This window comes from Epinephelus fuscoguttatus, linkage group LG2 (genome assembly GCF_011397635.1).
Source record: "Epinephelus fuscoguttatus linkage group LG2, E.fuscoguttatus.final_Chr_v1".
Taxonomy (NCBI): Eukaryota; Metazoa; Chordata; class Actinopteri; order Perciformes; family Serranidae; genus Epinephelus; species Epinephelus fuscoguttatus.
Window position 1 is genome coordinate 24,685,003 of NC_064753.1, and position 10,579 is coordinate 24,695,581.

The window sequence follows — 10,579 nt, forward strand, 5'->3', positions numbered from 1 at the left end:
ATGCCACTGTGCTTAGTACAAATAACACTGCCTCCACCTGACCATATGTAATGAAACACAGAAAAGTATGAGTAAAGCAGAAAAGTGTCTGTTCTGCAGTTGTTTGACTTTTGAAAACTAGAGCCAATCAAAATGTGGGACATCTTCCCATATAAAGTGGGACACCTGGTCACCCTGCCAGTGCTGGAGAAAGGTCTGGTTGAAACCATCATAATTCTGCACTGAGGGGAAAAAAAACACTTTGTTTTGTTTGGATTTCATCTTGCGCAGTGCTGAACCAAGGATGCAGTGACAGTGCCCCTGCAAAACTATAACATGCAGAGAGCAGAAGGGGAAGAGGAATCCATCTGAAATAGGCAGTCAATGGCAGAGTTACACACGAAGTCTACTTCCTGTAAGTCAGACTAATTACTGTCGTAGTCCATGTTGGTCATCATGCTTATAATCACAGAAAGCTTGGCAGTGCTTGCTTTTGTTGACAAATGCAGATAACATTAGCTTCATTTAACTAATGTTAGCCAAGGCGTCAGCTAGGGTTTTTTTTAGACATATGACATAGTCATCTAGGAGGAGGAGGCCCAATTCAGGGATTTGTTTTGAATCCTTTGAATCCTGTAGTTCTCTCCATCTGTTTCATAAGCAACCAAAGTTGAGTCATTTTCACCTGCGCTAAGTTTCTGTGCCTTTGAGATTCCTTTCATTCTTTGGTCAATTCTTCTCCTTCTCTTGTTGCTGATCCTGCCCTAGTATCAGCCATAACCACAGAATATAATGTCAAAAATTTCCTGCCTCTCTTTAATTGGCAAACGTACTCACTACAAAACTTTGCCTGGGGAAATTTACACATAGGCTTTCTGTTTGTGTGCCATAAATCATCAAATTTGTTTTGCTGGAAATCAAACCAGGTTGCAGGCATTAAGAATAAGTATATAGAAATAATAGCCAGTCTTCTCGCTGATGGTCTTGTTTACTTATGTAGGTCACATAGAGACTGTTTCATTACCAGTTAGAAACTCCTTGTAGCTGCTGTCTAGCTTGTTGTTGAATGTTTGATTTTAGGCACCGTCACTGGACACTATAAAAGAAAAGTGCAGAGCTTGAGAAGCAACTTGTTTCTTTTGTCATGCTGCACAATGTGAGAGGGAATGATCAAAAAACTTAGCAGAGGTGACATGTGACATAATGCACATGGTTGGTCATCCACCCACTGAAGATGAAACATTTGTGGTGTGACAGTTCAATCAAACACTTAAGCCTCACAAGCTTTACAGAAGAGGCAGTAAAACCAGTTTCAGGCCTGTTCCAGAGTGCATCAGTCTGAACTGTAACTCTAAAATCACTTAAGGCCAAAATGTAAAGTTTGAACGATTTAGAATCTGTGCAGCATTTGATATGCAGAAACAGAGTGACACTGTTAAATAGATTGAAAACATATATAAGGAATAAAGGACTATTATTTTTCCTTCTCTTTTACTGTAAGTTTAATGACTTTAACTGACAGTTCTGTACTTGTCTGTCTTTATAGATTAAACAGTTAATTTTTTGTCAGACTACGCATGACGTCAGAGGGGTAAAGCTGTAACATGCATGTGCATAAAATTCATGAGCACACACATTCTTAGAGACAATTGTGAGAAAGTGTTTTCATCGTGACACATCGTCATTCATATGGCCGGGCCGCCTCAGAACAATGTAAGGCTACACACCCTGTCTGTGTGACTCTGTGACCTCTGGGACCCCCGTGCCCCTGACTGCCCCTCCTACCCACACTGGATCCCTACTACAACACTCCAACATTGACCCCCATTCATTTAAACCGACCTTTTCTTATCAAGTCTGCCAGTTTTGGCTGTCGCACACAGATACACGTAACCAGCCCCTCTCCTCCTCCTCCTCCTCCTGTGCTCCACTCTCCCTCAACCATACACATGTCAAATCTCTCCAGTTTCCTTCTTCTGCATTCACACACATCTGAAACCGCATGCTGTGGGAAGCCATGCTGACTCGATGTTCATGGGCAGCGCAAAGAGCAGAGTCTGGTGTCGAGGCCTCAGATTCAGTGCACAAGGCCAAGAAATCAGACCTTGCGGAGGGTGATTAATACTGCAGAAAGCCCAGGCTTAGTGAAAGGCCACAGCATCCAGAGAGCATTCCAGCCGGGCTCGGAGCAACGGTGCTCACACACACACATACACACACACACACACACACAAACACACACATACGCACTGACTGCCAAGACGGCTTTCGTGACTGCTTCCTCTGGTCCCTGTACGGTTTCACATTCACTCCGTTTGATCATGCAAGCCTGCGACTCACATCACCATACCTAATTAACAACGAATGGTGAGGGGAGACACTTACACGAATGCAAACACACTATGGCAAGTACAGTACACACACCTCCCTGGCACAAAACACACACACTTGTGAGCAATATGACCCCTTACTCATGTATGGATTAACAGTGCTGCCTGTCAGATACACACAGTTGCTCTTTGGCCGGGCACCACACACAGTGACCACTGGCTCACACACACACAGAGTCTCTGCGGGAGAGCACAGCACAGTCAGAATTATTATAAATAGGGATTTATGAATGGAAATGGAAAGGAAAACAAACACATTGCATAAGAAAACTCCTTTATTCTCTGTATGGGAGTACTGACAGAGCTGTGGAGGAAGATGTTTACAACACAGATAACGACCGCTCCGAGCTCCGATTTCATTTCGGGAAACATGCTGCACCTAACGATCAGTTTCTATCAAAACAGCAATCTGACTTGGGGAAGAGGAAAATCCACAGGGTGAGAAAAAGAGAGGGAGAGCTCTGGCATCTTCCTGACACTTTAATGACCGCCTGTCTTCACTGCAGCATGCCGACAAGTTTCACCTCAACCTCGCTCCATCTCTGGGCCTCAGGGCTTTGGGGTTTTGGCCAACCTCCCCTCATAAGTGTGAAACTTTAACATGCCACCTCAAGCCAGCCTGGTCTAATGAGGCTTAAGAGCACCACCAGAAAATAGACAGACTTGGCATCATTAGGTCCAGTATGTATGCTGCTGTCCTGAAAGACACCGTCAGAAACCTTAATCATTCACACCAACTTTGTATAGCTGCATTGCTCAGAGCCAAGAGCATGCTTACTGTTCCACAGGCAGCAGCTGGGACTGTCTGATTGGCTCCATCATTAACTATCCCTGTCTGGCTTTGATGGATTAGCATGAAGGGATGGGAAAAATATATTGTTGATGTTGGAGGATATCTCTGTTTGTGAGCCTCCGTGAGCCCGTCCAGTAAAGAGTGACCCTCTCATCATTCACCGGCAGGAAAACACAAAGATCAGACAGGCCCTAGGGAGTATAAACAAGGGGTGGGCCAAATTATGGGTGCTAAAATGTGGCAGAGAAAGGTGGTTTCTTTGTGCCTACTTACCGTCTAAAAATACAGCCATGCCAACCCAAAGGGACTGCGTGCCCGCAGAGGTATCCATGCCAGCACCTTTTATATAAAGCATCTCCTCTTGACTTGTGAAGTGTAATGAGCATCCTGAAACATTCAATTACAGATTTTCTACTAACGAGATAAACAAAGCATCAAACGCAGCTCAAAACAAAGACCTTGATGAGGAGTTTGTAGTCAGGTAATACTGGATGTGAACGTCTCTGAAGTTACGGGGGCGGAAGGTGTTGACAGTGTTAGTGTGTTCCCTGAGAGAGCAGCGCTGGTGTTTTCCCATATTTACGTCAGTATTTACGCATGTGTGTACAGGTCCTCTGAGAGGTTTACATATTGAGGGGTAATAGGATAACTCTGGCCTCTACCAGCAGAGAAACAGGTGCTTATCTTGTCAAAGCTGTTGTGCTAAGCCGACCTTTGACCCCTGGTTAAGAGCCAATTGAGAAATTAAAACAAGAAATTTGCACGCCTTCAACCCCCCCCCCCCCTTCCCGCTCTTCGTTCCTCTCTCCGACATATGCGATTGCAGGCACAAAAACGCATGCATGTGGTAAAGGTCAGCCAGATGATGAATCATTTTACAGCTATTTCCTAATATCCTTCACTGTGTTCTGCAACGCAGCTTGCTGAAGAAGAAGAAAGACATTAACTGGGAAAAGGAAAAAAACCTGAAATGAAGAGAGGGATATGGAGCCAGTTTTAGCCAGCAGTGGACACACAGAGCTGAGTTTGGGGGTTCTGGCGTAAAGTGGAGGAAGGGAAGATCGAGGGGTGTGAGGAGGGAGAGTGGACGGGGAAAAGCTCACCGCTGTGTGGGGTCTGTCTCGCGTGCGTTCACCAGCGGGGTCTGGGTTATTGATTTTCAGGCATGAAGCAGGAATATTGTCCAGGGTTTTACTTTGCTCTGCAGAGCCTGCCAAGCTCTTTCTAGTAAGCCTCCTCCAATTACACATGTCTCTCTCTGACAGATAGACTGACACTGTCTCCTCATAAATATAACTGCAAACTGTAACATAACCACAGCGACTGTGTTATTAACAACAGTGAGTCCATTCATTCCACTTTCACAATTAAAAAAATCACAAGAAATTAAATCAGTTTCCCATTTCAGGTCACTCCAAAGTAAATGCAAGCTAAATTAAGACTTATGATTTTACTGTAAGGCTGTCCAAATACATTTTCCTTTTCTATTTCCTCCATATGTTCGTAAAATTCCTACTAAATATATATCTCTAAGCTTTTTGAATAAGATACGTGATTGAGCTACAACAGCTTTCAAAATCTTGTGTCAGTTGTTTCCACTTTGACTTTTATTTCCATGTTAAACACCACACAACATGTGCAATTACACATCAATAAATAAATGTGGCAGTGCTCATTTTACCACAAAACTTTTCTGACCCCATTTCAAAACTTGTCTGAGCCACAAGTGAAATGAGTCTACAACAACTTCTGTTGTATGAATTTTTGAGGGGAATAACCAGAATCCACATTAACATGTATCATCATCATTTTTATAACAAGCAAATATCAGTCAGATGTATAAATGTTGGCCTGGTGATCAAGCTAAGAGTGACTGTTATGAGAAAGCAGCTTTATTAACCTCCGTCATGTCTATCATCATGCCCCTCACACCACACATAGAACGCAGACACAAATGCATGCTGACATGAACACTCCTTCACCTATGCATAAACACAGATGCATAAACAAGCAGCTGAATAGCTGAGGGAAGTGCTCAGGCAGACCAAAACAGACACGCAGCACTTGGAGAGAGCAAAATTATACGAGCCTCGGATATCAGTTACTTTGGAAAACAAAGTAAAACTCAAACACACAGCACCGTTTCATTTAGGATGCAACTTCTATACAATTCAAAGACACACAATTTCGGAAGACTGCTACATTATGATTCTTTAAATGTTGAAGACATCAATCATGTGCCACTGATGGAATGGCGGTTCAGTTCATAAAAATCCTCTTCCAGTGACATGAAAGTTAAACAAATGAAAACAGTGCAGTGTTTTGCCACTCACAGAATGTGATGAAAACTGTGTGGCCGTGCAGCAGGAATAAAGGGCCAGAAATAACAGCATGAGGTTTAAAGAAAGCGTTCTCATATTCAAATATTAACACATCTCCTCGGCCTCAGCTACTGACTGCTGTACGTTTTCCTCAGTGAGACACCTAAAAAAGCTAAATTTGGGAAAAAGCAACAGTGGGAGAGCCGACAACCTGACAGCCTCAGCAGCCCTGTCAGTCAGGCGTCAGTCCAGATGTGTGGCTCTGAACATTATTCAACCCTTTACAATTAAGACATAAATAAACTGATTTGAGGATTTGTTCATGTCTCCCTCTAGGATATGAGTGAAATACTAATACATAATGTTTGGGATCGTGATGGGAAGAGAAGGACAGTGTCAGGACAACAAACAGATCTGAAGTACAAAGTAAACTTACTCCAAAATTCTCTGCACTCTCATACTCCAAAGCCGAAATAACAAATAAAATACAGATCATATTCTGATTTAAATGTGTTGTTTTTGATTATCCTCATTAATTATCCCTTTCGACAATCAAAATAACTCTTCTTCTTTTGCGGTCTTTGAGCACTACACAATGTTTAACCCTGCCTCCCACAGAAAGAAGCTGTCAAGTGTTTGGGGTTAGACAAACTGAGCCTGTGTGTCTCCCCAGTAATCTTCAGGCTGCGGAGGACTATGGAAGGTGGAGAGGAGCCTGTCCTGCTGCAGCCTGAGGGCTCACAGCAGATCTGGGATTGAGGTTGATAATGAGCAGGAGGATAAAGTAGAGTTATGGAGGTCTTATCACCCCGAGCCCCTGGGTCACACGGCACTGCTGGTGGTCAAAGACTCCTTAATCATTACAAAAACTCACAGCTCTGATCAGCAAACAGGTATTAGTTGTATATGATGAGTTGAGTCTACTGGAAAAATAAGATTAGGATTAAGATTTCATTTTATTATCAGAAAAACAATCTGAATCTTCTGTCCCGTTGGATATAAAAAAAGAAAACAAACATTTGTGTGTCCACAAAATCAGTTTTCCATTCATTGCCTACAGAGCAATTTCAGACTTTATACTGTGAGAGAGAGTAGCTCATGTTCGTAAATATTGATCCGGCTTTCCTAAACCATGAAAATAATATATTGGAGGTCCAAATTTAGGTGGTCTTCCCCTTTAATATGATTGCAGGGAGTCTTTAAGACAGGGTGGCTTGACTCCTGGTCAGCTGAGCTTTAAAAACGCCCCTGGGTGATATCTGTGCTGCCCAGCCAGAGTGAGCTGTGTGGGGGTCAGAGAGGGAGACAGAGATGAGTGTGGCGTGTGGGGTTAGCCAGACCTCAGGCTGTGATTTGTTGAAGTGCATCAGACGGGAGTCGACCAGAATCTGAATAAATCACCTCAGTGGCACCAGTGACAAAACCTTGATAATGCCCCGATTTTAAGCGCGTTTGTGCGCCTCTAAACAGGCATTCATTAATGTGAGCCGGTAAGTGGGACAATTGTTTACCTTTTAAAGAGAGAAGAGTCACTTTTCACTGTAAGGATCCCCTTGAGACATGTTTAATGCATAAAGAAATTCTCTGCTTAAAATAATAATGTTCTGTCTGATATGGCTTTTGCACAAACATGTTCAATTAACTAGTGGAAATTACTTCTACTCTTTCTCTATCATTTAATATATGAATATGCAAATGTTCTTTTCCAACGTGTAACTGCTGCACCCAAGATGTCTCCTACACTATTGAACAGTCTATTTTTGGTTTATGTGAAGTGGAGGTCGAAGTTTTCTCATCATACTTGTGTAATTTGCATATTGGACCACCAGTGGTTTTCAAACTAGTTGTGATGTCACCAAATCATGCTCTACGTCAGTGGTTCCAAACTGGTCCAGCCATTGGGTCCAGATTTCTCCTTAGTCTTTAGTTTGATGTCCCACATTTTAATACATTCAGCGTCATACTTGCGTTAAGCCAGGTCATTGAACTGGTTTGTTGCCTCTGTCAAGTAGGTGTCTATTGGTCACTCACTCTACACCAGGAAACTGCACTTCATGATAAAAGCTCTGTGCTTGAAATTCACTGTACTTAAGAAAAAAGTGTGTTTTTTTTTAATACAGTTGACACGTTTGCGAGTCACTTGTGGTCCATTCAGAATGGGCCTGTGACCCACTTTTGGACTACGACCCACCAGTTGGGAACCGCTGCTCTACCTACATGTGAACTGAGATTTAAGGTGAGCACAGGGACACTTTCCCCCAACAGCAGATAAATTTAAAAACTGTGGTCTGGTGTCAAAGCTCAAAGCTCCAAGTGACAATGAGCACAACACATTTTTGAGTAGTGTCGGACTTTAAAGGGCAACTTCAGTATTTTTCAAACTGAACCCTATTTTCACATGTTTTTGTGTCTAAGTGATATATGGCAACAACAATTTTTGAAATTTGTCCAATACTGAGCGAGACCCCTGCAGCCAGCAGCTGCAAAACAGGCTGCACATTAATGGCCAATTGCACACCGTCAATTTACGTCCACTAAAAGTTCCTGTTTTTGCCACTGACAGGCTCAGATTGTTATTATAAATGTCTGACAACATTATGGAAAGGATCCTTACACAGCCAGACCCTTTTGTTAAAGAATAAGATCCCTTTTGCCTAACCAGAAACAGTTCCGAAATCGCTGCTGGAAACCCACCAGACTCCATTTCAGTAGAGACAATTTAGCAGTCATTTTAGCAGGTATACAGCTGGCATATTTTCACATCTAACTGAGGGTGTATTTCAACTAAATCAGACTTGGTAATTGCTGGAATAGTGAAAAGATGAACCAAGATGGCTTTCCTTAGTTTTATTTAGTTTCTGTGGAGTTTGAATGAAGTGTGTTTAACTATGATAAAATCGAAATAACTAAATTAAAAGTTTATTTAAATTGAGTCTGGTGGGTTTGACATAAATGATTTTGGGTCTGTTTCTGATAAACAAAAATGATCTTTATCTTTAACAGAAAGGTCTACCTATGCAGGGATCTTCTCTATAATATTTTCAGACACCTAAAATAACAATTTGAGCCTGTCAGTGGCAAAAACAGGCACTTATAATGGACGTCAATTGACGGTGCGCAATTGCTCAATACTGTGCAGCCTGTTTTGCAGTGGTCTTCCTCATCACTGGACCTATTTCAAATAACTGTTGTTCCTATTAGTTACTGAGACACTAAAACATGGAGAAACACTGTTGTACATGTTGGAGAGTACTGAAGTTACCCTTCCTCAGACAGTTGGAAAAGCTTCCCAGCTAGCTTGCAATGTTACACAATACAAAGTTGAATTAACGCTGGCAGATCGGGGAATAGGAGGTCAGTGTAACTTGTGGGAGTATCATGCAACTTCTCAGCCAGGATGAGACAAGCCAGTATTGTCTTACCATTACTATTCTTACTCCAGGCCGACCACAGACACAGCAGCTGATGAAAAGATTGATTGGAGGAGGTTAAAAAGCAATTTGATACTGCTGAGTTTGATTTAATGACGCGTTTTAGGATTAAAACAGTATCAGCAGCAGTGGGCGAGCAGGCCGAGTGGGTGACAAGGAACAGAGCTGCTTTCTGCTAATCACTATCATTCCACTTGTGAGGAAACCTTCTGTTACGCTTTGAAATAAAATTTAAAAAAATCTGAATATTTCTTCACAACAAACGTCAGCACAGATATTCAGGACCATAGCAGTAGTGGTTCATCAGCGTTTCCGTAGCAACAGTGGTGAAAACAGGAGCAGGCCTCCACTTCTTCCCTCATGTCAGTATGTATCCCATTATGGTTGTACTGTGTGGACAGAAGAGCTCTGCCTGCTCGCCACAGCTTTATTTATTTTACTGTCTTTCATCTGCAAACCACTACCAATCTGCATCAGAGGGAAATCCACTCTGTGTATCCCATAGGTGTCATTTAGGATTGATTCCCTGGAATTAGCAGACGTCAAAGTGGAACCATGTGGCTGTCTGTCTGTCCATCTGTCTGTCCTTACCAACACCTGTGATAAGGCTGTTTAGACACAGAGAAATGATTTGAGACATATTACTGCCTTTGGTTATCCACACATTAATTATGGCCTCTGGGGATCCACTGAAAGTTCACCTCTTGAGTATGTGTCACAGTTAAATATTAAGAAGTGATAATAGGCAAGAAGCAAAATCTACCACTATCCAGATTTGAGAGAAATGCTCCAGAGACTCTTGTGTTAACACCAGATTAACTATTTCCCCCCTCGATAAAACATTTTAGACAAAACCTTTGAGATCAGTGCTGCATCGCATTGATTCACTTTTAATTTTATTTCCATCTCTGTGGTACAAAACCAATAAAATGTTAAAGTGTAAACACGTTGATCAGCTCCTCTTTTATCTACATGGCGACACTCAAATGGAGATTTTTTTTTAATGCATGCTTGAGCGCCTCTGGTTCACATGACCTCTTCAAAAAAACTGAATGTGAATCCACTTTTAGCCGAGCCGAAATCCAAGGTCAGACTGACATAACTGGGCTCCAGGCATTAAGCCCATCAGGGATCAGACACAGGTCATTATTGATTATCATCTTTGAGTAGTAGTGGCTACTTATTTCGCTATGTAGACAGTATGACCAGTGATCCATAACCCTTTGGTTGTTGGAGAAAACTTATGACAGTGAAGTAAACAACGGGACCACCAACAGCTTCGATATTGCTGAATGTATCCTGGCTGTGTTTATCATACGTGTCTCAACACCACCACAGAAAAACAGGGAATTCATCAGAAGGTCCTTAAGTGGTTCTTGACTTGAATTTGGCAAAGAGCGAAACTTTTGTAGTTAAATTTAACTTTAGCAACACATAAAAGAATTTGCAGGAGGAATGTTAATTATACAAAAAGAGACTTTTTAATTCAGTTCAGTTTGACTTCTCTCACTGTGCCGTTTGGCCATGCAGTTTGAGTCTGCATGTGTAGCATCATCTGCACTTTTACTCAGAGACACAATGAATGTCTAAGTTAATGGCAGAGTCCTGTCATGTCTTGAATGTTTTGTGTGCGTGTGTGTGTTCACATATTGATTTCTGATTTTT